Source organism: Lemur catta, chromosome 24 (assembly GCF_020740605.2).
Source record: "Lemur catta isolate mLemCat1 chromosome 24, mLemCat1.pri, whole genome shotgun sequence".
Taxonomy (NCBI): domain Eukaryota; kingdom Metazoa; phylum Chordata; class Mammalia; order Primates; family Lemuridae; genus Lemur; species Lemur catta.
Genome location: NC_059151.1, coordinates 9062392 through 9088850, shown reverse-complemented (window position 1 = coordinate 9088850; position 26459 = coordinate 9062392). Strand labels below are relative to the sequence as shown.

Sequence of the window (26459 nt, the reverse complement as noted above, 5' to 3'; positions counted from 1 at the left end):
TCTCAAACAGTTCCTTGCAAATTTAGCCTAGAAAGACACAGTTGATCATAGCAGGAATCTGCTGCATTTGAGGAGCTTTTTATATGCAAATCGTACCCCACCCACGGTGATTCTGATTCTGTAAGTCTCAGGTGAGCCAAGAAAAGTGCATATTCAACAAGATGGTGTATGATTCTGCAACAAAGGATGTATAGACTCCACTTAGAGAAACCCTGGACTCCATTAAGCAACTAATATTTCTTTAATCTAACCACACAGTAAATCCCAGCAGGCATGTATTATTTCTATACAATAGTATGCTCATCTTTAAGTTAAACATAGTTCATGTCAGTACCTTGTCCTAGAAGCCACTTGTTACAAGTTTGTCACATAAGCGTGTCAGCACTATCTGCTACCCAGACGCAGTGTGTGTAGGGACACTGCATACCACCCTCTAATGGTGGCTTCTTTCCTTTTAAATCTGCTTTTCATTCTTTCTACCTTTATGACCCGAGTTACCTCAAGGGACAAAATGACAAAAATAAGGTATTTAAAACTTATTGTTTCCTGCTTCCTTCTATACCAGACCCTTTATTTTTATGTTTTAAAACAAAATAATACAAGTGCATTTATTATATAGATGTCTACTTAGCAAATATGTTATCAGGTGCCCACCCTGCTCCAGGTAGCGGGGTAGCTGGGGTGAACTGAGCATCCACCGAACTCACCATCTGGTGGGAAAAGTTGTTAAATGGAACATTTACATTAAAAGGTCTAAAGTAGAAAAGGAAAGATCCTCATGTGATTGGAAATAAGATACCATTTTCTAAGAAATATTGTAAAAGAAGATTCATGATTTCCTCACGTTGTGAATTTATTTCAAGAGTGGTATAAAATTTAGCTAGAAGTTTCTTTGCAATATTGCTTATAATGACCTATGTTTATATTATAATAATAGAGGATTAGTTGTATCTTTAAAATGAGATTCGCATGTAGCTGTTTATATATATACATATATACACACACACATATATTTTAGAGACAGGGTCTCAGTTAGTTGCATCTTTAAAATGAGATTCCCATGTAACCATTTATACACACACACACACACACACACACACATATATTTTAGAGACAGGGTCTCGCTCTGTCACCCAGGCTGAAGTGCAATGATGCAATCATAGCTCACTGCAACCTTGAACTCCTGGGCTCAAGTAATCCTCGTGCCTCAGTCTCCCAGATATCTAGGACCACAGGCATGTGCCACCATGCTCAGCTAATTTTTAAAATTTCTGTACAGATGAGGTCTTGCTATGTTGCCCAGGCTCGTCTCCTACTCCTGGGCGGAAGCGATTCTCCTGCCTTGGCCTCCTAAAGTGCTGGGATTACAGGTGTAATCCCACTGCACCCAGCCCCAAGCATAATTTTTTATGAAAACGGTACATTACAGGGAATTCCAGTATGAAATCCCACTACAATAAGAGAAAAAAATGAACCTACAATATAAAAGAGAGCAAGAGGGGAGACACTAGCAATAGCAATAAAAGCCTGAAAAACAGAAGGACCAGAAGTGACTGATTTACCAAAGCCAAGAAAGCTGATTCTTAAGCCCAATGTGGGGAGAAGACAAGCAGCGAAACAATTTTACCACTCTCTCCTCAAAAGCCTCCCAAAGTGGTATCCCCAAGGTGCTTTTAAAAGTGAGGGTGAAGGGGATACTGAAAACAGAAAGAGGCTGAAAATCTATCATTATAACTACAGTCGTTGGAACTGCAGATAGCCTTTCCCGTAAGCTAGCAGTATTCCCTCCCCACCCCTGCGGAAGACCAGAAGGGTGAATCTAACCCACATATCGTGGAGATGCCTTCCTTATTGTCCCGTTTGACCAGCCAGCCAGGGACTGTAGGACGCCAAGCACAAGGACAGCAGGAGGAGAACCCCCTTCAAGGGCATATTCCGTGAACATCACACTGGATGTTGGCTCTTCCAGTCCTTCTTCCCCACATTGCTACCAGCCACCCAGTAGAGGTTTGTCCAAGTTCTTGGTGCTGGTCAAGAAAAAGAATTTCAGGACGCACCATGTAAGCCAAGCAAGCAAAACCCTCGCAGAAAGCAAAAGTACACTCTCCGTGAGGAGACCTGGCAGCTGTCATGAGAGGAAGCAGTGTTAGGTCTTTTGCAGGCTTAGTAATTGACAGGAGGAATATTCAAGCCCACGGGGTGGGCTTTTACTAGGAATTTGGGTAGTAATTTCTAGAACTAGGTTCCCTCCCATTTGCATACTTTATATATTTGTTTTGGAACTGTCACGGCAACTTCAAGGGTAGAAAAATTTTAAAACCACGATGTAAATGATGCTGTAAATAACCAGAGTTCACGCAAGGTGGCAGAGACAGCGAACGAGCCCATCAAAGCTGGGTCTTGCCTGTGGTTGTCAGCCCCTCTCCTTGGCTTCTGCTTGAAAGTTGTTTATTGTAACACCTGCACCTAATCTCGAGCCCTGCCTCTTAATCTCCTACCCTAACAACATGGCTTTCAGACCCCAATGCAGCTCGGTGTATGCCTTCTTTACCGGTGGCCAGAGCAAGAACAGAGAGCCTAAAGATAGGGATATTGTAAGTTTCCCAATGCAATAGCCCTAGAATGTGATCCTACAGTAAGGCCCCCTGGTGACAAGCTCTAACCCTGTGCTCCATTCTTACATGCGAGCCACTAATTTGGGGTCACTACATATCTGAAGAATACCTCACTCATCCAAAACCAATATAGAGAGCAAATCCACCCAGAATAAACAGATTATATGAAAGGAAACAGAAACGTACAAAATTATTATTAATACTCTCATCTTACAAAAATTACATCAACGAAACAAGAACACGTTGCTATAAAAAGAATAACGAATAAACAATTTTTAAAATATGATTGTGTAAGTGAAAATCTCAGCAGGTAAACTGAAAGATATGGATTAGGAAATCTCCTATAACAGCATAAAAAACAGAGATGGAAAAATTAAGTAACTTAGAGCATCAACCCAGGCAATTCAACATCTGAATAATATTAGCTCTAAAAAGAAAGACTTGAGAAAATAGAGGGGAGGAAATCATTGAAATAAATCATGCAGATTTCCCATAACTGAAAATCCTGAGTTTCATAGCATAGCATGAACCCATAGAATGGAAGAAAGAACCCAAACACGGAAGAATAGACCCACACTAAGGTATGCCACTGTAAAATTTTATAACTCTAGAGACAAAGGAAGACCTTAATTTTTGCTGTTGTTTTTTTTTTTTTTAAGACAATGTCTCACTCTGTTGCCTAGGCTACTGCAGTGGTGTCATCATAGTGCACTATAACCCCAAACTCCTGGGCTCAAGCGATCCTCCTGCCTCAGCCTCCTGAGTAGCTGAGACTACAGGCATGCACCACCATGCCTGGTTAATGTGTGTGTGTATATATTTGTTTGTTTGTTTTGAGTGATTGGGTCTTGCTATATTGTTGCTTAAGCTGGTCTCAAACTCCTGGTCTCAAGCAATCCTCGACCTCCCAAAGTGCTAGGATTACAGGAGTGAGCTACCATGCCTGGCCAGAAATCTTAAATTTTTTTATCTAGAGAGGCAAAAGTGAGAGAGAGAAAGGTAAGATAAAAGATATTAAAAAATAAGTATGGCATTGACCTTTCCTTCAGCAAAATTGAAAACTAGAATATCACAGAATGATGCTTTCAAAATTCTAAGGGAAAAGTATTCCAAATCTAGAAATCAATACCTGGGCAAATTATAAATTAAATGTGAGGATAGGAAAAAAGCATTTTAATATTTTCAGGGTCTCAAAAATTTACCTCCCATCCAGAAAGTTACTGGAAGAGACACTCCATTCAAATGAAGGTATAAACAAGAAAACAGAAGAAATAGGTTTCTGCTAATAGGAGATCCAACTCAAGAGGAAGGTAAAGTACATACCCAGGATAACAGCAAATGCGGATAAAAAGATGAGACCTAGGCCTTGGACCAAAGGAGCAGCCAGGCCTCTTCAAAGACAGGTAAAAAAGACTAGAAGACAGATCTCTAAGATGTTGAAATTAATAGAATGATTTATGTATTTTCAAATGTAAACTGAGAGGTTAGAAATGGATTTGTAATGGGAATGTAAGACATCAGGAAACAAATATTTCAACTCCTACATATACAGGGCAGGAGACAGAAACATGTACATAGGCAGTAGGGGTAGGAATGGTACAAAAGTAAGAAGAAATAAGTTCTCACCTTCAATAGTGGAAAGTCAAAGGTAATGCCTAACATGCAATAATGAAGAGGTAGTAGTCCAAGAATTTAGAGATACAGAGGAAAATACCAGAAGCAGCATGAAAAAATGCTGCCGGAGAGGGAGAAATTGGGAGGATGTTTTTTTAAAAAAAATCTGCATAGATCTACGGACTAGCAAATCAGAACAGATCATAGCCGAAGCTATTTAAATGCATTTGCAAATTGCTTGTCGCTTCAACACAGAGAAGTAATTAGTCTCGTATCCTGATGCAAAATAAAGCACATCAGTGAACAGTGAAGAACCAGGACATCGACAAAGAAAATCTAGCTAAGAAGAACGAACTTCTCAGCTAACCTTCATTATGGGATTCACCCCTGGACCAGCTAACGGCCTGCAGTTTACACTAAATCCGCCTGTGGCTTAACATGTTTTTACGTGTTTGCATGCATGTGTACTTAAACTGCCAATAAATCTACATCTCTCATTCCAGATTGTTAGTTATCAACCATCTATTCTGTAGTAATTTTGTAGAACATCCTGCACTAACTACTTAACCATTTCAATTATTAAAGAAAAATATCTGAGTCTGGTAGCTTCAAGCAACCTATATAGACAAATCCTGGCTGTCAAACACTGGGCAAATCAGGGTAAGAACCATCCTTCATATAAAAATTGTAAAGATGAAATATTGGTTCCAATCTTTCCAAAAAACTCAACATTTTTAACTATCCAAATTACCATGATAATAAAATGTAAGCCTTTTGGAAGCCAATCTAAAACTCGTTCTCGTTTTTCAGAGGATCACTAGATTTTTAGGGTGCAAATGAACCACAGAGTCTTTTTCATGAGATATGCTTATGTGTGTGTTAATGAATCATAACTAAATTATATTTTTATGATTCTCACATATAAGAGGCAGATTTATGGCCAGGGGTGGTGACTCATGTCTATAAGCATAGCAAATTTTGGGAGGCTGAGGCAGGAAGATTGCTTGAGGCCAAGAGTTTGAGACCAGACTGAGCAACATAGTGGGACTCCAACTCCACACACACACACACACACACACACAAAATTATAAAAATACAAAAATTATCCAGGTGTGCAGGCATGTACCTGTCCCAGCTAGAAAGAAAGAAAGAGAAAAAAAAGAAGTGACTTACAGATTTTTAAACAAATTAATCAAATTTAATGAAATAAGCTAATGATCAGCATGTAATATTGCGACTTCCACTTAATTACATAGGTTAAAAAGTTATTTTTCTTGACTATCCTGAATATCTTTTCTCGAATATATTGCAGTTACATTCATGTTTTCAACCACATCCAAGTATTCTATGTAATCTCTTCTTGCAGGGAACAGAAGGAGTTATAAAGAGTTTCTTAAAAGTACTTATTTGGAAACCAGACAAAGATGAGCGGCAAGTGATATATACACTATAAAATAACTTGTTCTTAAACAAGTATTTAATCATTTCTTTCCAAAATATTTTTTATTATATATTCTTGCATATGATTTTTACATGTGGAAAAATGAAACACGACAAAATAAAATGATAAAAAAAGAATTCATAATATTACAAATCAAAGGTACAACATGGCAACAAATAATTTTATCTTTCATATTAATCCATTACCTCCAAAAGTATATTTTAAATGTGTTTACTTTTAATTACTTTTTTTTCTCAGTAACATTCTGATCACTTCAAAAATACCATAAATATTTTAAATTTGGGATATGAGATTTTCTATATATCACAGTGAGAAGAACATGAGAATCCATTATCACATTTAAATACATAGAGAAAAATATCTCTGAATAGAGATAATCCAAGTAATATTAAAACTCAATAAATAATGTGCTTAGAAATGGATATGCATCTTCATAATTCTTTGAAAAGTGACATATAATTATCTTATGTCACACAAGGTCTACGAATAATCCATCCTCCTTTATTCTTTTTCTTTTCTTTTTTTAAACTCTGAATAACTTAAAAATTGGACTGTCAATGTTCTTCACCATTTACAGCAGAGGGCAGGCAGGAGCAAGAAAATAAATTAAAATTCATATCACACAAGTTTGTACTTTAAGTATCTAGGGTAAAAAGGCTAGTGGAAGAAGAATTTTAAGGTACTGAACTGGCTAGCAACAGCTTCGGGGATGGCCCATCCTACCCCTGTTCACAATGTTACAAACAATGCAAATCAATGCTCATTTCGTTTTTCAACCAAAACAGCAAAACAGTGGGTACACTGGTTTTTTGTTTTTTTTTTGAAGAGTCTAATTTATACAGGAATCAAACTGGAATCAGAGCTTAAAAACTATATTACTTGTTAAGATCTGTTTTAGTGACATCAGAGAGTGAGTTTAAACAGAAAACTAATTTCTATTTTCCCCACTTAATCTTTGAATCATTTAACTCAATTGACTAAGTTTTTCCATTCAAGAGACATGACCTTCACTTTCATCACCTAAAGAACTCTTTCATTATACTAAGGTATTTTCAAATAAATCAACCTCTATGTTGTTTGCAGCAAAACTTAGTGTGTGTGTGTGTGTGTGTGTGTGTGTGTGTGTGTGTGTGTGTATGTAAATAACATGGAACCAAATAATAAAAATTTGGAATATGTGTCTCTTGGAAAGTTACAAAATATAATTTCTATTCAAAAATACTAGAGCAAAGTCTCAGGTAGGAGAAGAGCAGACTTTCTAACACTAACTGTGATGTCACCTGCACAGGACTCTCTCCTGCAACAGCAGTCAGAGGAGAGACAGAATGGCAGATGTTGGTGGCAAGTTCCCAGGCGTGCTGTGAAGGGGGTGAAACATCAGGTGACAAAGCAGGTGACTTGACCGGGATGTGGGGTAAAACAGGCAAACTGGTTCAAAACCCAGCTCAGCTACTTCCTTGCTACGTGGCCTTAGCAAGTGACAAACTTTCCTTATGGAAGAGGAGAGGGACAGTGCTCACTGGCTGGCGTGCAGGGCATGACATGATCAACATCTACCGTACCTCTCTGCACATAATGACAGTCAGTGACGGTCAACTGCTCTTTTCTCTGCTGCTCAAGCTTCCTATATTCAACCTCGTCTTTCTATTTTTCTGGTTTTTTGTCTTTTCCTATCTTTTTTTTTCTCTTCCTTTTCCCTACTCCTTCATCTCCAGTTTCTATTTCTCTTCCTTTCCTCCCTCTCTTACCGATTCCCCTTTCCCCTTCCTGATTCTCTCTTCCCTCTTCCCCTCAATTCCCCCTTCTTTCGCTTCATTTCACTTCCTTCTGCTTTCCCTTCCTTTCTAGATTCATCGCCACGAGCAAAAATTCTATAAAAACACAGAGCTTTCTGGTTTAAGGAACATATTGAAATTTTGTTCAAGGATGACTAACATATTCTTATGAATGGATTTATTCATGAATAAATCCATTGGCGTAAATGGATTTATTTATTAAGAGCAAACAATCATTAAATCCATCTACATGACACAGTTCCCCGGCAAACTTGACAGTGCCCTCCATAAAATGACACTCTTGCTGCTAAGACAGAGCGACCAGACGTGGAACACGGTGAGACACATCAACTACATATGGGAAACCAAAAACCCATATAGGAAAACAATAAAACAGATGCCACACATAATTGTCAACTAAGTCCTGGATGCGAGCGCATTACGGATTGCTCTGGGTGGCAGTCACCAACCAGTATGTTTTATGGAAAGTGTAAGTGCCAAAACCAGGGATTTCGCCAGTTTTGTCTATTTCAGCTGCTCATTGTTGACACTCATAAGTAAGTTAAGAGAAATACATTCTCTCTCTAGAATTGAGGGCTTTTATCCCACAATATCTGTACATGTTTATATTCGCTGGCAATTGTTTCTCTTTTCATCATATTCACACATTCACATTACCACGTCACTCAGCTTATGTGGAATAATCATGTTTTCAACATTTTACATTATAAAAACCCTGCCAAGACACACCCAAGACATCTGGATAGAGACTTAAAGCTTCAATCATTCAAATGTTTTATTTTATGTAATGCCAGATTACGACCTAAGCAAATCATGAAAAGATTAAATATTATATAAAAGTCAAAAGAGAATACATACATTTATTTTTGTGTTGTACATAACTGATACAGAGTTATGAACCTGAGTCAGAATAATTAATTATGATAGCAATTAAATTTCTTCGGACATCACAATTATTCTCTTTAAAGTTAAAACAACAGGTAGCTTTTCCCTTAGGTTTTATTTATGCTTTTGAATTTAACGAACCTCAACCAAAATGTTTACATACATTAAAAACCTTTGAAAATTCTCTACAATATAACTTGGTTATAATGTTTTAAATAAAATCATCAACATAAGAAAAAAATGAACTTGACAAGCAAGTAACCATGATGTTTAAAGATATTTAACATGAAACTGAAACCATACTCACCAAACAATATAATCACAGCTGATGGGAGGATTCAAAAACTGAAATGTCTCTGTATTTTAAAATATTTCATATGTCAGTTCAGGTCCACATTGTTAGAAAAAGAAACTGAACCATGATCTCTTTGACAAGAATGTCAAAGAATCAACTAGAACTTGGCAGATTTCCAAGCCAGGAGCTAAGGTTTTACTCAGTGGAGTTTCTTGGTAGGACTCTGCTTCACAGAATTCTGAAGCTAATCGAAGTGGATGTTCAACTTGCCACCGCACCAAAGCTTTGCAAGGCACTCGCAAGATAACCTAATGTGGAAAATCACTCTGAACAGATTCATTTATGGAAAGAAGAGAAGTGACAATGAAGCCAGACAGATCAGAAACCAAATCACCATGTTCATGCTATTCTTTTTCCCCCAAGACAAACCCTGGGAAGCATCCAGAACCTCTGTTTCTAATCCTCACTGTATCCTCTAATAGGATAATTGTTAAAGGATACCTTAGTTAAGGTGCCTATTGGCCTAAAAATACCCAAATGTACTGCTATTTCAAATGTTCCAATATTTCAGGTATCAAATATCGAATATAAATATATACATTTTTAAACTAAACTTAGAATACACTATTATTAATTATTATCATCCCGGTGAGTTTAAAGGTCTATCTCTAGTGAAACAATATGGAATAATGGTAACCAACAACAAAATGAATAAAAATAAAATTTTAAAATTAGAAAGCCATTATAGAATTTTAAGAGAAAAACTACAAACCAAAGAAAATTGTTTACAACCTGTACTGCTGTCCACATGGCTTTTATCCTCATTTATTATACTTCACAGAAAAACTTTCTAAGATACCAAAAATGACATGAATTATTAAAATATACTTGCCTTTACTTCTCCAAGTGTATACCATGCTAAAACAAGTTATAAATCTCTTGGTCAAAAATAAATGACTTAGCAACTATATTTTCAAAACAATCATTTGATCTGATATTTAAAGTCATTAAATTTATACTTTGAAAATGATTCTGCATTTTTTAAAACCCGTACTTGCAAGAAAGCAACCTTGACTTTCATAATATATGAAATTTAGAATTGTGTGTCATTGATGTACAAGAATTCATAACATCAAAAACCATAAAAAATTAAATTATACCACAAGGATTTACACAGCCACAACCCTTGATTCTAACCATGGCAGTGATAAAAAAGTATGTAGGGGCAAACACACTCTAATACACACAACACAAAAATTCAAATAATATATGTAAGAACTTAACTAGTTTAAAAGTAACCTGTATTACCCACTGCCAGGACAGTTTAGCTAAACTGTATTTTCTTGCCAGGGGATTTTTTGTATACAAAACTTTTGAATCCCTTGAATTATTCTCCTCGACCCTTTATGTCAAGAAAGACTTAAGTTCTAACATCTTTTGCTTGTGCCAGAATTGGCTTTACTGATCTTGATTTTTTTGGAGGAGAAAAAACAGCCTCTGTAAGATATGAAGCTGCTCCCACTACTCACTTTTGATTTCTGTACGCTTGATATATGGTTGCCAGGGTCCCTGGGATGGGAGACACGGGAGGAGGCACAGAATTGCTAGAGGCTTCCACCAGAAAGCCCAGCACCGTAGGCAGCACTAATCCCGCACCTGTGCTGTGTTATTCAGCAGTTAAGAAATGCAGTCCAGACTGTGCCTGCCTAATACAGCTCAGCTGTTTTTCTGCCTTTGATTACAAGCTGGCAAGAGAGATTATTCTGGTCAGGCACTGAGCTATGTCCAGGATCCATGGCAGAGGACAGTGGGAAGAAGGTAAAAGAGAAAAAGAAACCTCAGACAGAAAGAAAAGAAACAAAAGAAAAAGAAAAAGTCATGGACCACAAAGTGTTATGTAACATTTCCAGATGGTTAGAAGCTGTCTCCGATTATACGCAAGGCAGGAAAATATCTAAAATTCATCATTTAAATATCTAGCAGTCTATTTTTATAATACCCTTCAGACATTCATAATGGCATTTCAACTTGCAATTTCAGTGCATCTTAAAATAAGCACAATTTCACAAACTGATCAGCCACACAAACATTTAGAAATATTTCTTTAAAGAGGTTTGCCTTTACTAAGTGTCAAATTCCTTTTAAAATTTGGAACTTTCAAAATGTTGGGAAAACCGAAGATAACATGAGGGCCATTATTTCTATCTTTTTATTAAACTCACCATCCATATCATTTTACTTGACTCATTAAAAATGTTGATAAAAATTCATATTTGAGACATGATTATTCTATTCATCATATGTGGTTAAACCAGAATGAAATATTTATTAAGGCCAGCTTAAAATTGCTGAGAAGTCCAAATTGATTTAAGAAATATTTATCATATACAGGCTGTAGGCTAAGCACTTTGGGCTTGAAGCAATGAAGAGGAAATGCCACCGTGGCTTATGAACCTTAAAATCTAACTGGTGGAGGTGGCAGAAAAGTCACCAATTCTGTTTCTGTCCTTTTGTCATAAAAGGGCAGCTGACTGATCACTCACACCAAATTTCTACTCTGTTTCCTTTTATGCTCTATATAAACACAAAACTATCTGTCCTCTGAGTATATTTGTGCCACTGTAAACAACCTAAAACCTTATCCAAAAAATAGAAACCCTTTCCTAACAGCAGATGGTTAAAAAACACAGTTCATTTAGATACACAAAAAGAGCTGAAATGAAGAAAAATATATCACTTATAAAATGTAACTGTAATCTAAATGTATGTATTAATGAGTATGTTAAAAGTTTTAAGTTATTTTTGTTTTTGTTGTTTAAATACTAATTACCTGCTGAGCCAAACATTGCATAAAAAATTTTGTTAGGAAAAAAATATATACATATGGAGAGGGAATATATTAAGAGCAATAGGGTCGAAAGAAATTCCTGTACACATAAAAACATTCTCTCCCATAAGAATTTGACAAGTTTTATAGTTTTCCCTTATGTTGAGACACTAGAGTTAAAGATGATGCTGCATTTTCAATGCCAAGTAACACCATGAGGCCAACGGACGGAGGCTGATACTTGGGAAGTGTGCCAAGAGATATCCTATCAGTATTCTCCCAACTCTTCCCATTAATCCAGGCTGCTCATCCAAAGTAAAATAAGACAGTTGAATTGGGTCCTGGATATGTGTGAGACTAGACTACATGGAGTTTTGATAATTGAAGACAAAAGAAAAAAAATTTTTTTCTAAAATTACACATAATTGGCCATTAAAATAGTGCTGAAATTCTGAACCACCATCTATGTTGCTTTGATTTGTAGGAGCAAAAGATGCCAAAGCACAATCTTGTTGACTTATGGGCAGAAACACTGAGGAAAGATCTGAACTGAAACTATGTTATTATAATAATTGTGTTATCTTACATCTGGGCATGGCACACACGGGAACATTCTGGCCTGGCGGTGCTCATGCCGTCCCTCTTTGGATAAACAAATGGCTTCAGTTTTCAAAACATGCTCCAAAAGCACTTTTATTGGCTTATTTTTTAGTTGTATAACACCTAGTACCTCAGCGGTTCAGAATTCGAAAGCCTCACTAATTAGACCTTTACATTTTCTTTCTTTCTATTCTTTTATCCAATGGGTATCTCCTCATTTATGCCAATAATGTTCTCAACCACACATTTTATTCTAAGGTCAAAATGTTTCCTTCCTCTTCTTTTAAATAATTATCAATATGGGCGCTCACAATAAACCACCACCAAAAAAAAAAGGAAGGGAAGGGAAGGGAAGGGAAGGGAAGGGAAGGGAAGGGAAGGAAGAGCTGTATCTAATATACTACATGAAAAATAATTACTCCTCACAAACCCTTCAGATTTTTCTTTTTTTTTAAGCCACAAAACATAAGACAGCTGTATCTATAAGTGTTATGTTGTTCTACTCTGAAATATTTTGATACGCTGGGGAGATGATCTTAAATTTCAATATCAGAGTAAGAAGGTAAGAAATATATACTTGCTCACACTCTATATTTAAATGACCAAAATGCTCCCAAATAATCATAATACCAAAAGGTGGGCAAAAGACAATGGCTATCTTAAATAGTCACTTCAGTCAGAAAGTTCTTGACACTCACAAAGAACATATGAAATCAAACACAGTATATTACCAGAATGTATTATTTAATACTTCAGCTATAAAGAAACTGTTCCTTATATGTATCTAGAGCATGCTCTATCCTCCATGTAAAAATCCAGCCAATAATCAGAGGTTGCTAACACTTGGTTCACTACTATGGTCACCAAGCCTGTTGATCCTCACTAGGACAGAAGTCTCACTATTGCTCCACCCCCTCCAGACCCCCAAAGAAAGAGCATCATGACCTTTCAGAATGAACCATTTATTTATGATAAATGATTAGTTTACAACTGAAAGCTACTTATTTTATTTCTGTCTTTCTTGGGAGACAAAAAATATTTCCTTTCATCATTAAAACCCTAGCAGCTATTTGGTAATAATATGAAAATTTCCCAGTGGCTCCCACCATTCGCTTATCTATCAAGTCAAATAGCCTGAAAAGTATTAAAATTATGCTAATTATTAAGTAAACAGATAATCTACACTAAAACAAATCCCCCAAATAGTTACTTCCTAAAAGTTCTTCATGCCAGCTCTAAGAAGCCAGCACTTTGGGACAGCTTTTATGCATGCTAAAATCATAATAAGGATGTATTTCTCTTCCCATTTCACACCAACAAGGGGCAAAAAAAGCCTTGTCCTACAGGCGCCACCCAAAGCAATGCACCCACCCCCCACTGTGCCAGGCTCTTCCCTCTGCAGAGTTCAGTGTGGCCTCACCAGCAGGAATGGACAAGCAGAGAGATCATTAGTTATGGCATGGAGACTCTAGCTGATAATGCCGACTCACTTCAGGAGCTATGCAGCTGTAAACATTGTGCTGAAAGCCATTTATCTGCATTTTAGAATAAACAGCAGCAACTTCTCAATTAAAGAGATTGCAAGGAATAAGCTGCTGATGTCAAACCCAGCAGACCTTAATTTTGAAAAGAAAAATCTGTGAATTTAACAAAAATCAACGGGGGATGCCAGGGATGCTAAAATATACAGATATTCTATATTGTATTTTACAATATAAATGTAACATATAAATATATAACATATTTTAAAAGGTCAGCTTACTTATCAGAGTTACTGCACGGTAGTTTGAAGTTCAAAGTAAATTAATTGAAACTGGACAGACATTGCTCTTAAGTGCCAACATTTATGGTAATAATGACATTCAGCCTATATATGTTATCAAGAAAAGCTTTACCTACCACTATGTAAAAGGTGCAGTTAAACTGGGTCAGTTTTCTTTATCATCACTATTCCTATTCACAACTATTAGGAGAGAGAATTTCTAAGATGAGTCCCTGCAAGAAAAAAAAAACCACTTGAGTGCTATTTTACACTTGACTGTAAACACACATACACACACACACGTCTATTTCTGGCATGTTTTAACATGCTTCAAGGAAAACACTACATAATTAAATATATCATGGAACCTTGGAGCTTTTAGTCCACAATTGATTAGGATATGAGACACATAAAGGGTCTTATTGCAAGCACCACATATGGGTGAAACACTCCATTTAGAACTTATTTTTTCTACTTGTCAGCAAACAAATAAAAATGTGCTCTTTTTCCCACTTCCCAATGTCAGAAGCTTTTCAAAACAGTCTTGAGGTCAGCGAAGAAAACACACAGGTGTGTGTTGTGTCAGCTACTGAAACAAACGGGAGGTGGCCTGGAATCTGATCCCTCGACCGACACATTCTTGTGAGCATGACAAATGCTCCCCGACGGAATATTACACTAATGCTAATTTTTAAAAACATCCCAAATCTCATTAGCTCTATTCCTTAGCAGTATTGTGCAAAGCCATCTCTGCCAGGAACATCAAACTCACTGCCACCTCTTAGCAAACCTTTAATGTTGTCTCCAATATCACCTCTCCTGTTCTGTTTCACTGACAATACAACAGGTTAAATAACAATAAAATACTCAATATCAACACATACAAGTTTTTGTCATATTATCAAAACTGTGACAGTCCACAGAAAAATTAAATGTTAGGTTGTCAGTAACAAATACTTCAGAGTAACTGGCTCACATTAATGGCCATCGCTCTTAAGAAATCCAACACATATTCTGGCTGCTGGTGTACCGAGCCTGGCACACAAAGATGGCAGGAGTACGTTCAAATCTGGAATTACCAGTGTTCATGATAAAAACAACAAACAAACAAAAAAACTGTGTATTTTTTATTCAAAACCTCTATAAAACACAAACAACAACATAAACATGACATGTTCTTAATTAAAAATAGTGACAGGAAGGGAATTCTTGCCAATAAACGATTGGGTTTCCAATCAAGATTAGAAAAATTCTGCCTACCAGTGAAACGACCTAATCGCCATAGACGTCTTTTTTATTATTATTTCAAAATATTATGGGGGTGCAAACGTTGAGGTTACATATATTGCCTTTGCACCACCCGAGTGAGAGCTACAAGCGTGCCCATCCCCAGAGAGTACACACCGCACCCATTAGGTGTGAATTTATCCATCCCCTTCTCCCCGCTCCCTCCTGCCTGACACCCGATGAATGTTACTTCCACATGTGCACGGAAGCGTTGATCAGTTAGTACCAATTTAATAGTGAGTACGTGTGGTTAACTCCAGTGAGAATGGTTTATTACCAAAAAGTCCCAATGCAACCGATGTTGGTGTGGATGCAGAGAGACAGGAACACTCCTACACTGCTGGTGGGACTGCAAACTAGCACAACCTCTGTGGAAAATAACATCGCCACCGATTTCTGATAATGCTTATTAATGATCCCAAACAATCCCATCAGTTTATACTTTAAAAACTCATTATCAATCATAGTAACATTCATTCAAAACATTCTGTATTTATAGAACCCTTTCCTTTTTACACACACACACAGTCCACAAGTAACAAATTATTCCCACAAAACCTGTCTCTTCTTGCCAAATGTTCCTGGTATTTTACAAACCTCAAAAATGTCTCACGACTGCACAAAGCCTCCAGCTACTGATCAAAAATCTAAAACATGTTTTCTCCTTTTGTTTGTCTAAGTTGATCACACAGTGCCTGGATGCCCCTGCCCCAGACACGGCTAATGGTCAGAGCAGGATGCACCATGATGCTCTTAACTTCCGCTGCAACGTCAAGGGCGGCTGTGAACTTTGTATGTTTCATGTCTACACCTACCACGTTTTGGCAGCATGCCTTTTCTCACGAGCAGCAAGCCCAGAGGCCCTCGTGACTAATACATCCCTACGCATGGGGACAGCAAGCAGGGGGTGGTTGTCTCTCGAGAACACGCACCAACTATGCCTAGTGGATCTGAGATCCATTTCTGCCTCCTTCTCCATCTCATCTCCCAACATTTTTCTCAAAAACTTCAATATCCGTCAAGACCCAGATGTCTCCTTTCTTCCTCCCACTCCCGCTGAGAAGTCAGGAAACGCCAGGTGTGAAATGTCCCCGTTTGCCTCCCTCTACTAAACTCGGAATTCCTGCTTGTTGAGCTGTCCTTCGTCCCCACCTGCCATCTTGGGGGAGCTACGCTGCCAGCTCTCTGGGGGTCTCAGGGGTCTCATCTCTTCCCACACGCCGAGAGCACAGCGATGGCCACGGTCCCTCCAACAGAGGACACTCTGTCTTCAGACATTGCCTCCCAGGCCATGATCAAAGAGCAGTTTTCTCAGCCGAGATCAACGCAGGTGAAGAAAGGTTTTAGGAATGTGTTGGGAAGAAAAGGCGAGAGAACCCTGAAAGGAAAACCTGAGATGCTTATGTCTGCGCCTTTATATCAAAATCTAAAACTTATACACAAAACATGTAACCAGGCACCAGCTCCTACAATGGGCCAAGTCACACGTGTAACAGGATCACCAGTCTCCAGACAGGTGTAGGAATCATGATTTCTAGCCCTAGCTACACTGCTGACTCGGAAACCTCCAGAATGTCTTGGTTAGAAAACTAGCACGGTGACGACTGACCAAATAAGATTCACGCAGTCAACAGAAGCTCTTGAGAGGTATTTATTGAAGGAACATTGGGTGAACGAATTAGATGAGAAGAGACTCAGCCAAACGTACCTGTCTAGATTAGCGATTTAGTGCGAGAGAAATGACCCAAGTCAATAGCATCGTGTGGTAGGATCACACAGGGACGCCTTTCCCACGCCACATTCCCTGCACGGGTGACAAAGAGGGTGACCACAGATGCTCCTAAAGAAGGGAATCGAGTGCAGAGAATCGAGTGGCTGCTCTGGCAATTTCAGAATATCCCAAAACACTCTGTCATATTATTCCTTTAACTACCTCCAACTCTACCCTTACCTAATAAAGAAGCTGGGAAAAGGACATTTAACCCCCATTGCCTAAGACCGTAAGTAGTTATGAACAGGAGGAATAAAAGTAAATCCAAACATGCCCGGCCACAAACTAGGAAATCGTTTATACGCTCTCAGATAGACAGGTAGATAGATAGGTAGATCATATACACGAGATCATGTATAGTAAATACAAAGGATGCTGAATATATATAAAGATATATAAAAAATATATAAGGATATATATAAATGTCTGTACATAGAGATAGATACAAATTTTATGTGTGTGTGTGTGTGTGTGTGTGTGTGTGTGTGAATGTTGCTGATTTCACCCACATAATTTCAGGCAGATTTTAAGGCTAGAATCCACATTTATATATTTATGAATATTACACACACATAAGATTATTTACACTGAAAAGTTTGCATTAATAAGTTTACTGACAAAGGGATTTGAGTGGACTGAAAGGAGACTATACTATATTACAAAAACAGACAGGTCATATAAGCTGAAAGTGAATAGCAGTTGTAAATTTCCCAAACCAAACATATTAGAATAGTCTGGAAATGACACGCATCTCCCTTGAGCTTATCGTTTACACAAAATATATTTAAGTAAAGGTTGTATTTTATTCTAATATGGCATATTAACTTAGTGGATTATGTTTTTAATTCTACTTAGTAACAGTAAAATAGGTACAAATCACAAAGAAATATAAAAAGATAAACATCACAGATGGGTGAGCCAAAATCTTAATTCCATCCTCCCTAAAGTGTCTTTGGGTGGCAGGTGAAGATTCAGCATGCACCACATAGCACTGTGTGTTCATCTCTAAAAACTACCCAGAATAGTGTGTATCCTACAATCTTATTAGCCTGCCCTGAGAGCTGGGCTGTCTGACTCTATCACATGTACTTTCCTATTGCAAATATTTCCAGCTTCTTTGGCTTTTCTATTACAGTGTTAAGTCCACCCCCCCACACACACACTGCCTTTTTATTAATAAATAACTTCAGCTAAACTTCTAACTATTGAGTTTCTAAGGCTTGAAAAAGAAAATCTGAATAGAAGCGACAAACATCAGCCAGTAGCCATAGAAGGTTCTGGTTATTTACTATGTGGTTATTTACCATAATCTTTTTATCCTCCTTCTAATTTGTTTTTGCCTGTTTTTGTTATCACAGGCATCTGCGTGGGATGGGTAAGGACAGTTCTTGCCAAAGATTGTTAAGTTCTTTCGGTCTGATCAAGCAAAAAAAAAAAAAAGAAAGAAAGAAAGAAGGAGGAGGCTAAAAAGGCATGAGAACAATTATGTTAAAAATACTGCCAGATTCAAAGCAAGTTAGGGGCCACATTGCTATATTTGTGTGCTCTGAATTATCTTATCAATAAAATTAGATTGTAGGAAGATAAATTCTCTAACCTCCCTTACACTTCAAGCACATGATGATTCTCTGCACCTTCTACTTTGCTTATACTTTTTTTTTCAAATCTATAGCATGAAAAGAGGGCACTAAATATTATATTAATAAAATCTAAGAATCCTAGTTCTGCCATTTATTAATTATGGGACCTTAGGCAAGTTCCTAATTTCTTTTGGCCTCACACACTTCATAGCAACAGTACTTACACTTCATGGAGTTTGGGAGATTAAATGAGATGTAATTGTTTCTCTATCTCCTACTATACATTTATAAATTTCATTTAACGTAGTCCTCAAAATACCTATGCCATGTAAGTGTTACTATCCCCATTTTACAGATGGGAAGACAAGGTCTGGGAAGATTATTTATCCGAGAGGCAACAAGTGAGCAACAGACAAAGATGGGATTCAAGTTCTAGTCTCTGTGACTTTTAAGAGCAGTGATTCCTCCAGACAGCAGTTCTCCAATGTTTGTTCTCAGGACCCTTTTACATGATTAGAAAGTACTGAGGATACCAATTTTTTTATCCAGATTACAGTTTTCAAAATTTCCCATGCTAAAAATTAAAACTGAGCACTTTTAAAATCTGTAGAATTTATTTAAAAATAATAACAAACCCATTATAACATGTTCAAAAATTAGTGGCACTTGTTCTACATTTTTGAAAATCTCTTTAATGTCTCACTGAATAGAAACTGGACATTTTACTTCTGCACTCAAGCTGTATCACAGTAATACATTGTTGTGGTTGACATATTAAGAATATATGGCCTCACAGAGATGTGGAGTTGGAAAGGAAGATATTTTAATAGCTGTCTCACATAATCGTGGTTATTCTCTGACATACACTAAAATTGGACAAGTAGAAGTCTCTTAAAAGTTATTTACAATGTAGGATCTGAAACCCCATCAATGAAATTTTCGCATTCTGAAAAATTAAAAACTACTGTCTAGCTTGTACTTTGGATCTTTCACCCGTATGAAACAACAGGTACTGGCCACATGGGAAAAGAAAAAATTGGTCCACTCAGTTACACAGATCAGTTATGTGGATTCAAGCTTCACAAAATCTTAATTTTTGCATCAAAGTTTGAGGTTTATCATTCTCAATATATACTGTCCGTCATTTCCCTTGAAGTGGCGGGCTCGCTTCATTCATTTTTGAGAATATGTCTGCAAATGCCCAAGTCTGAATAACTCTAGTTTTTCTATCAGTTGTCCTGTCTGGTAAGAACTGACTCTTCATAAAATGAGTCTCAAAACAGCCATGAATCTTCCGTGTGCTGAAGAATTTTATTATGTATATGTCATATTTTGTCACACAGAATATGAAAGAGACATTTACTCAGAGGTTCAACTTTAATAAAATTAATCATCTTTACTGCTTCATTCAGGATATTCTTAAATGAAGCTTCCTTTGATTTGATGGGTGGGTTGGTTTGGTTGGTTGGTTTACACTGTAAGAGCGTATAATTGCATAGCATCTTATACTTTGCAAGATACATGAATACACACGTGCATGCTAAACAGATTCAGAAGTTATGCACACATATATTCTGCAATATCAACATAAAGTATTAAGTAGGTTTTAAAACTGACCTACATGTAATCATTTACCCCAGCCCTTCCATTGACATATAATCATGAAAAGCCAGTTAAATAACTTCATTGAATTCTAATTTCCTATGTGTTACCAGGAAGAGAAGGAAGAGAATAGATAGGTAATATGGAAATTCATTTTAAAATTTAGGGAGATGGTCTAACAAACTGTATGCAGAAAGCAGCTTCTCAGCAAACCCTTCAGTGTGTGCACGGACGGCCACCATGTGCTTGCTGTGCTTCAGGCGAGTTAATAACAACGCCTGAAAGAATCGGTTAATGAAAGAAAAGGAAAACTACCATTTACTGAGTACCGACCACAGGTGAAATGCTATTCCAAGAGCTTCCCCATGTTTTCATACGACTCCTACCCAAGCCTGACAAAATAGACACAGATATTCCCAGTTTCACAAGTGACTGAGGCTCATATACAAGGTCTTCAGGCTGAGCTAAGGTCCTCACTACTCCGCATTGCTGCCATAACCAAATCACTCAATGACAGTGATAATACTATGTCACCAGCAAAAGGTGTGTGTAGATTTGCTTCTCCTTTCACCAATAGCAAGCATAGGTTTCTGTAAGTCTTCCATGTTCCCTTAGCACAAAATACAAGTGATGTGCTGGAGTCCCTCCTTTCTATTCCCTTTGTCCCTGTCCCCAGCCAGTGCCACTGTAGTGCCCTCTGATCTCCTTCCCACTGCTGCCTTCTAAAAATACCAACACACATGCGTGTGCTGGAAAACCAAAAGGCTCAAGCATGATAAAAGTCTCTTAGGAACACATTCAAGGTTCTTCGCCAACGGACTCAACCTTTCTTTCCAGCTTCATCTCCTCCCGGTCAGCTCCCTATCCACACCTTATGCTTAGTAGGTGCACCATGTTTTTGACACTCCCAGGCCTTTGCCCATGATATTCTTTCAGCCTCCAAGAGCCTCCCTCTTCCTCACCATCCGCTGCATTTCCCCATCAGATGTATATGATTCTTTTTTGATGTTTCCATGGAACTTTACCATGTTATATATTTCACTCCACCTTAAATAATAGTTGCACACTATGTAACTGTTCCCCTCTCGCTGCAAGTAGTACAATTTATTTACATGAGTCACCCAATTGATTATCAATTTGAATAATTACCTGTGTGACCTCAGGAAGTTTACTTAACCTCCATGAACTTCCATTTCCTTATCTGTATAATGAAGAAAATAAAACTTACTCAAATATGTAAAATGCTTAGAAGAATACCTAGCATAGCACGGCCCACATAAATGAGAACAATGTATATACTATTATTAGCTGCAGTGTGTAACCAAAGAACTTTATTATTCGATGTCAATTGGCTCACACATGCATCCGACTCTAATTTTAGCCTTTGCAAAGTTTTGAAGAAAGACATTTATGTTTTTAAGCACAAAAAATGTTTTCAAACAAACTAGATTACTTTATAACTTTGCATGGTAGTCTTCCCTCAGCAAATATATCCATGATCATAATGGACTAAAAAGACAAGCTAACCATAGTCTAAGAACAATCTGGAGCATCATTCTAATCTAGTCGGAATGCTGAACTAAGCTCATCCTTCCAAGCAAAGCACCAATTCATCCCAAAATTTTACTACATATACAGTGAAATGAGGGTTGTAAATCAAGGTAGGACTTTTGGGAAGAGATGAGCTTATTCACTGAACACTTCCATTTCTGCCCACAACTTAGGAACTTTTTTCACTGCCTTCTGAACATTTTACCATTGATACATAAAAAGTTAAGCCTCACTTTACAGTTACAGGACATTCGTAGCTCAACACCTGAGTCTTCTCTTCCTTCTCTCTTTGCATTAGACAAATTAACAAGTCTGATTCTTCAGCCCTCGATGTCTACAACTAGAAAGAGAATGGACGTTGGAGTTATGATAGTGGCTGGACCAAACCGAGCTGGGAGACAGAAGCCTTCTGATAACATAAACTAAAAAGCAGGCTCATCACAGTGTATCCTAAGTGCCTACTTGGAAATGTGGAAATAACTGACTGTGTTCTCTAAATTCTTTCCACTACAAAATGAGGACTAGATGGGTAAGAATCGTAAAAGCAAATTTAACAGCAATCAAAACTTGGTGTAAACACTCAAGTACACAGTAGCCATTAAATGATAAAAGAATTATATTCTAATCTTCCATTAGGGTCATATTACTAATACCATATCATGCACATGTAACATGTGAAAATAAAGCTTCCCTATGATGCATCTGAAACACTTTGACTAACTCAACAGATTCACTCTCAGCTGCTTAAAAAATCATAACTTTATAGCAAAGATTTTCCAATAGAAATTATTTATTAGAAGTAAAGGTTTACTCAGTTACTGTGAAACAGATCAAATACCTTGCATATAGTCTCTGAGAAGAGCAGATGGTGAAAACAGTAAAAATTCCAGTGGCAACTATGACTAATTATTATTAAATTTATGAGGCTTGTCTTAAAGATAAGGTTTGAGTTAAATAACAGCTACTCAGCACTTTACAAACATAAATTTAATCTTATGACCTATAGTGTGTAAAGGAGGATGGTAAATTACTTAAGAATAAGTGGACTGTTCTTTAGAGGAACACATTTATCAACAGAACTACAAATTTTCGCTTTCCAGATCAATGCTTGCTTCTGCGAATGTTAAGCCTCATGGAAAAAGAAATATTTGCATGGACACTTCATTACTTCTTTGCCCATCCCAATACTTCTATTTCATGTTTAAAACAATAGTGAGCAGGCATGTAACTTTTTTAGGCCATTGTCTCATTTCAGGTCCAGGTATTTTCTTTATTTCCATCACCAAATAACATGTTTTACCTAAAGCAGCAGCAAAAGTGGTATAACTGCTCTAGCTTGAAAGTACTTTGCTTACTTGAACAATTTTTCATTCATAAAAGACAGTGCTTTTGAAAGGTAATGAATATATATTTAGTCATTCCCATATTTGGGGGGCCATCAATGAACCAAGAGAGCAGGTACAGTCCAACGTAGCTGAAGTTGCAGGATGGGGCCTTGGGGTCTTAGAAAGAAAGAATAGAGCAAAATAGAAATGAAGACAGAAACTAAAATGCTACCTCTATCAGAAGAGAGGATTTTTTAACTATTCCTTTGCACCACTTTATCAAGGGGAGAACAAAGACCTTTCCAAATGGCTCCAGCAAGAGCCAACCAGTGTGAATTGAAAGGAAGGACTTCTCAAGGCAGAGAAATCTAGCGAGCCAGGCATTACTCTAAGTAGTTTTTGTGTATTAACTCAGTTGCTCCTTCCAACAAGCTGGGGGGTTGCATGGTACTATCAATACAGAAACTGAGGCAGGGACCATTTGCTCAAGGTCACAGAGCTGGGAAGAGTTGAAATTGAGATTTAAATACAAAAAGTGACTCTGTAGCCTGGTCTCCTAACCATTACGATATGCCATATAAAAGCAGGATGTCCAAGTATCCTCCAAAAAGAAACACCCACCAAGCCAAAAGTCAGTGCAAAATTAAAGTCACCATATAATAACCCAATCTGTCTATTCTATTTAACTACTACCTAGAGTCATTTTTAAAAGACAGCTCATTTGCAGAGTGTTGCTGATTTGACAATTCACAACAAGGAAAGAGAGGTCTAAGTTTCTACTTGCCATCCTGCTTTGTTCTTAAAAGTGTTTTTATCTCTTTTCTTTTTAAAGTGAATTTTAATGAGCTCTTAATTGTCAAAGGACTTCATAAATATTCATTAGACATTAAGAGAAGTTGTGTTTTCTTTCCCTAGAAGTTGAGAGAGAAAACAGGAAGACTCCAAAGTGGAGGAGGCATGAAGACAGGCTAAGTGGAATTTTAAACATTTGGTTCTATATTCGATGTTTATCTGAATGGCTCCCATCATTAGAACACTTCTCAGTGTGGAGATGCTCTTATTTTTGCCTTTGTAAGTTCTCCAGAGTTCTGTTGGTGATATTTTCTCTTTTGTCTCTCATCCCATTTGGAATGATCCAAAACATTTCACCAACTCTTTAGCATGCCTTCTGCACCGCTGAGCAGTAAAACGGTTATGATGCTGGGAGGAAATCATTTTGATCTAAATCAACAAGACAAGCCCTGCTATTATGAAAGTGCCATGAATCTATTTCAGAAAAATAAAAGGTTTTCACACTGGATGTGAGCCTTCAAAGAAAGCACTCATCAAAATGTTGTATTTAATATCAATCCTACATGCCGGTCAGAGGATAATATCACACAGATAAACCTTTCTTGATGAAGCCACAGCCTTTAATATTTCCTGGTTGCCAAACGTGGGGAGATACCCACAAGGTATCATGGCAATACTGGGGTTTCCAAGGTCAGCCTAAGAAATGCAAATGGCCTGGCAAGTCAAACATTAACTCACTAAGAACCAAACTCTCCAAAACCCACTACTTCTGATTCATTGCTAAAAAAGGTCTCTAGCAAAGACGGAAAAACAAGTTCGCTATTTCCTAACATACAGCAATGATTTTCCCCCTTTGTACCTTAGAAACTTTGTTTCCCCAGCCAAGAAGCATAAACAGACAGGTTTCTATAAAGGTACCTTCATAAAATATTCTGAATCGTGGAAGTAGAGACCTTGCCATTATCATGCAACCCAAACAAGGGATGTTATCAGTCAAATTTGCAGAAAATAGGAGACAAATAAAAAATTGAGAAAAATCAGTACGTTTATTTAATAGAATCCTACCTTCTATAATTTTCAATATGAGCCAAACTCAAAATACTGAAATCATTTCAATTTTTTGAATCTTTAATTAAAAATTAATCACTTTTTTTTATTTTTACTCTAAAATGTCTAGAATCATCCAAACATACTTTTCATATTCTTAATACTGTTTCCCTAGTTGCCTTGTATTTCTCACTTACTTAAATTTGAGTGGGACAGGGTAGAAAGAAAGGGCATGTCTGTAATGACTATTTAATAAGCTACACTTTCTGGACAAATAATTATATGTGTAAGGATTCTCATGCTTTCTCAAATAAAAAATGAAATCAACATTTTATTTACCTACCATGACCAGAAAACAAGGAAATATTTTACACTACCTGGATTAAGAAACACATGTCACAAAATAGTGGACCACAAATATGATGCAATAATAGATTAAAACAGCTTGGGCATAAAATGCTGAAAAAAAAATTTTTTTTTTCAAGTCTCCACTTGATAACGTAGTGATTTTTTTTCACAGACTAAGATTTGATTGGTTCATTACTCTATGATTATGCTACCACCTTCCAGATGGGTATGTATACTGATATAAACAAAAAATGGATGAAAAATCAAAAGTATACAGTTTTCTTAATGGCTGCTTAATAATTCAAAGTTCAGAGTAAGAAATTCAATGTTAGTCCCATGTGGTTAGCTTCAATATACATGAAAAATGTCAAAAAGAATACAACCACTGAAGACTTGTATTTTTTCCTTATTTTATAAAACTTCATTCTCGTCTCTAGCAAGGCCGACACCTGTCTTCTACTTCTTTAGAATACCCGCAGTGTCTGACCCTCTGCGGAATCCACAGAGGTATGCCCAAAAGGCTTATTGATTGAACGAATGTGAATAGATTTAAAATAGGTTATCGCGATGGTTCATTTTACGTATCAACTTGATGGGGACACTAGGGTGCCCAGGTATTTGCTCAAACATTATTCTGAGTGCTTCTGTGAAGGTGTTTTTGCATGAGATTAACATTGAAATTAGCAGACTGGGTAAAGCATATTGCCCTCCCCAATGTGGGTGGGCCTTACCCAATCAGTTGAAGGCCTGAGTAAAAAACAAAAAGGCTCAAACTCCCTCAAGTAAGAGGAACTCCTCCTGCCTGACTGCCTTCAAGCTGGGACATGCGTTTTTTTCCCCATCTTTGGACTCAAACTGAAACCTCCCCTCTTCCCGGGTCTCAAGCCTGCTAGAGCCTTCTGACTCGAACCACACCATGGGATTTCCTGGGGCTCCAGCTTGCCAAATGCACATCTTGGGACTTGTTAGCCTCCCTAATCCTGTGAGCCAATGCCTTATAATAAATATCTTTATACACACATGCACACACATACCCTGCTGGCTCGGATTCTCTTGTGAACCTTAACACAGTTATTTTAAGTTTACAGAGTTCCACTAAGGTAACCAGGCTTTTTAAAAACAAGTACAAAAAAGTTCTTCTCATTAAATCAGAACTATCTTGGACTCTTGAATTAGGGTTCTCACAATTTCCCACATCCATGAAAGCAAGAATTGTAATTTCACTGCCAGCCATATGGTTGCGAGTTCACACATGTGTCGAGAATCTATACCCTATGGATAGCAATTCCAACAAGGTGGC

General features: G+C 37.3%; 1 protein-coding gene across 2 annotated transcripts in view; it reads right to left on the bottom strand.

Annotated features, from left to right (window-relative positions):
* BMPR1B (bone morphogenetic protein receptor type 1B) overlaps positions 1-26459 on the bottom strand; it is a 161925-nt gene that overhangs the window by 39000 nt on the left and 96466 nt on the right. Inside the window, exon 1 of one of the 2 annotated variants that reach the window (XM_045536734.1) lies at positions 13994-14007. The exons of the other annotated variant lie outside the window; for it this stretch is intronic. The gene's annotated coding sequence lies outside the window, so the exon portion shown is untranslated. Of the gene's footprint in view, positions 1-13993; positions 14008-26459 lie in introns of those variants that run through there. 2 annotated transcript variants of the gene reach the window in all.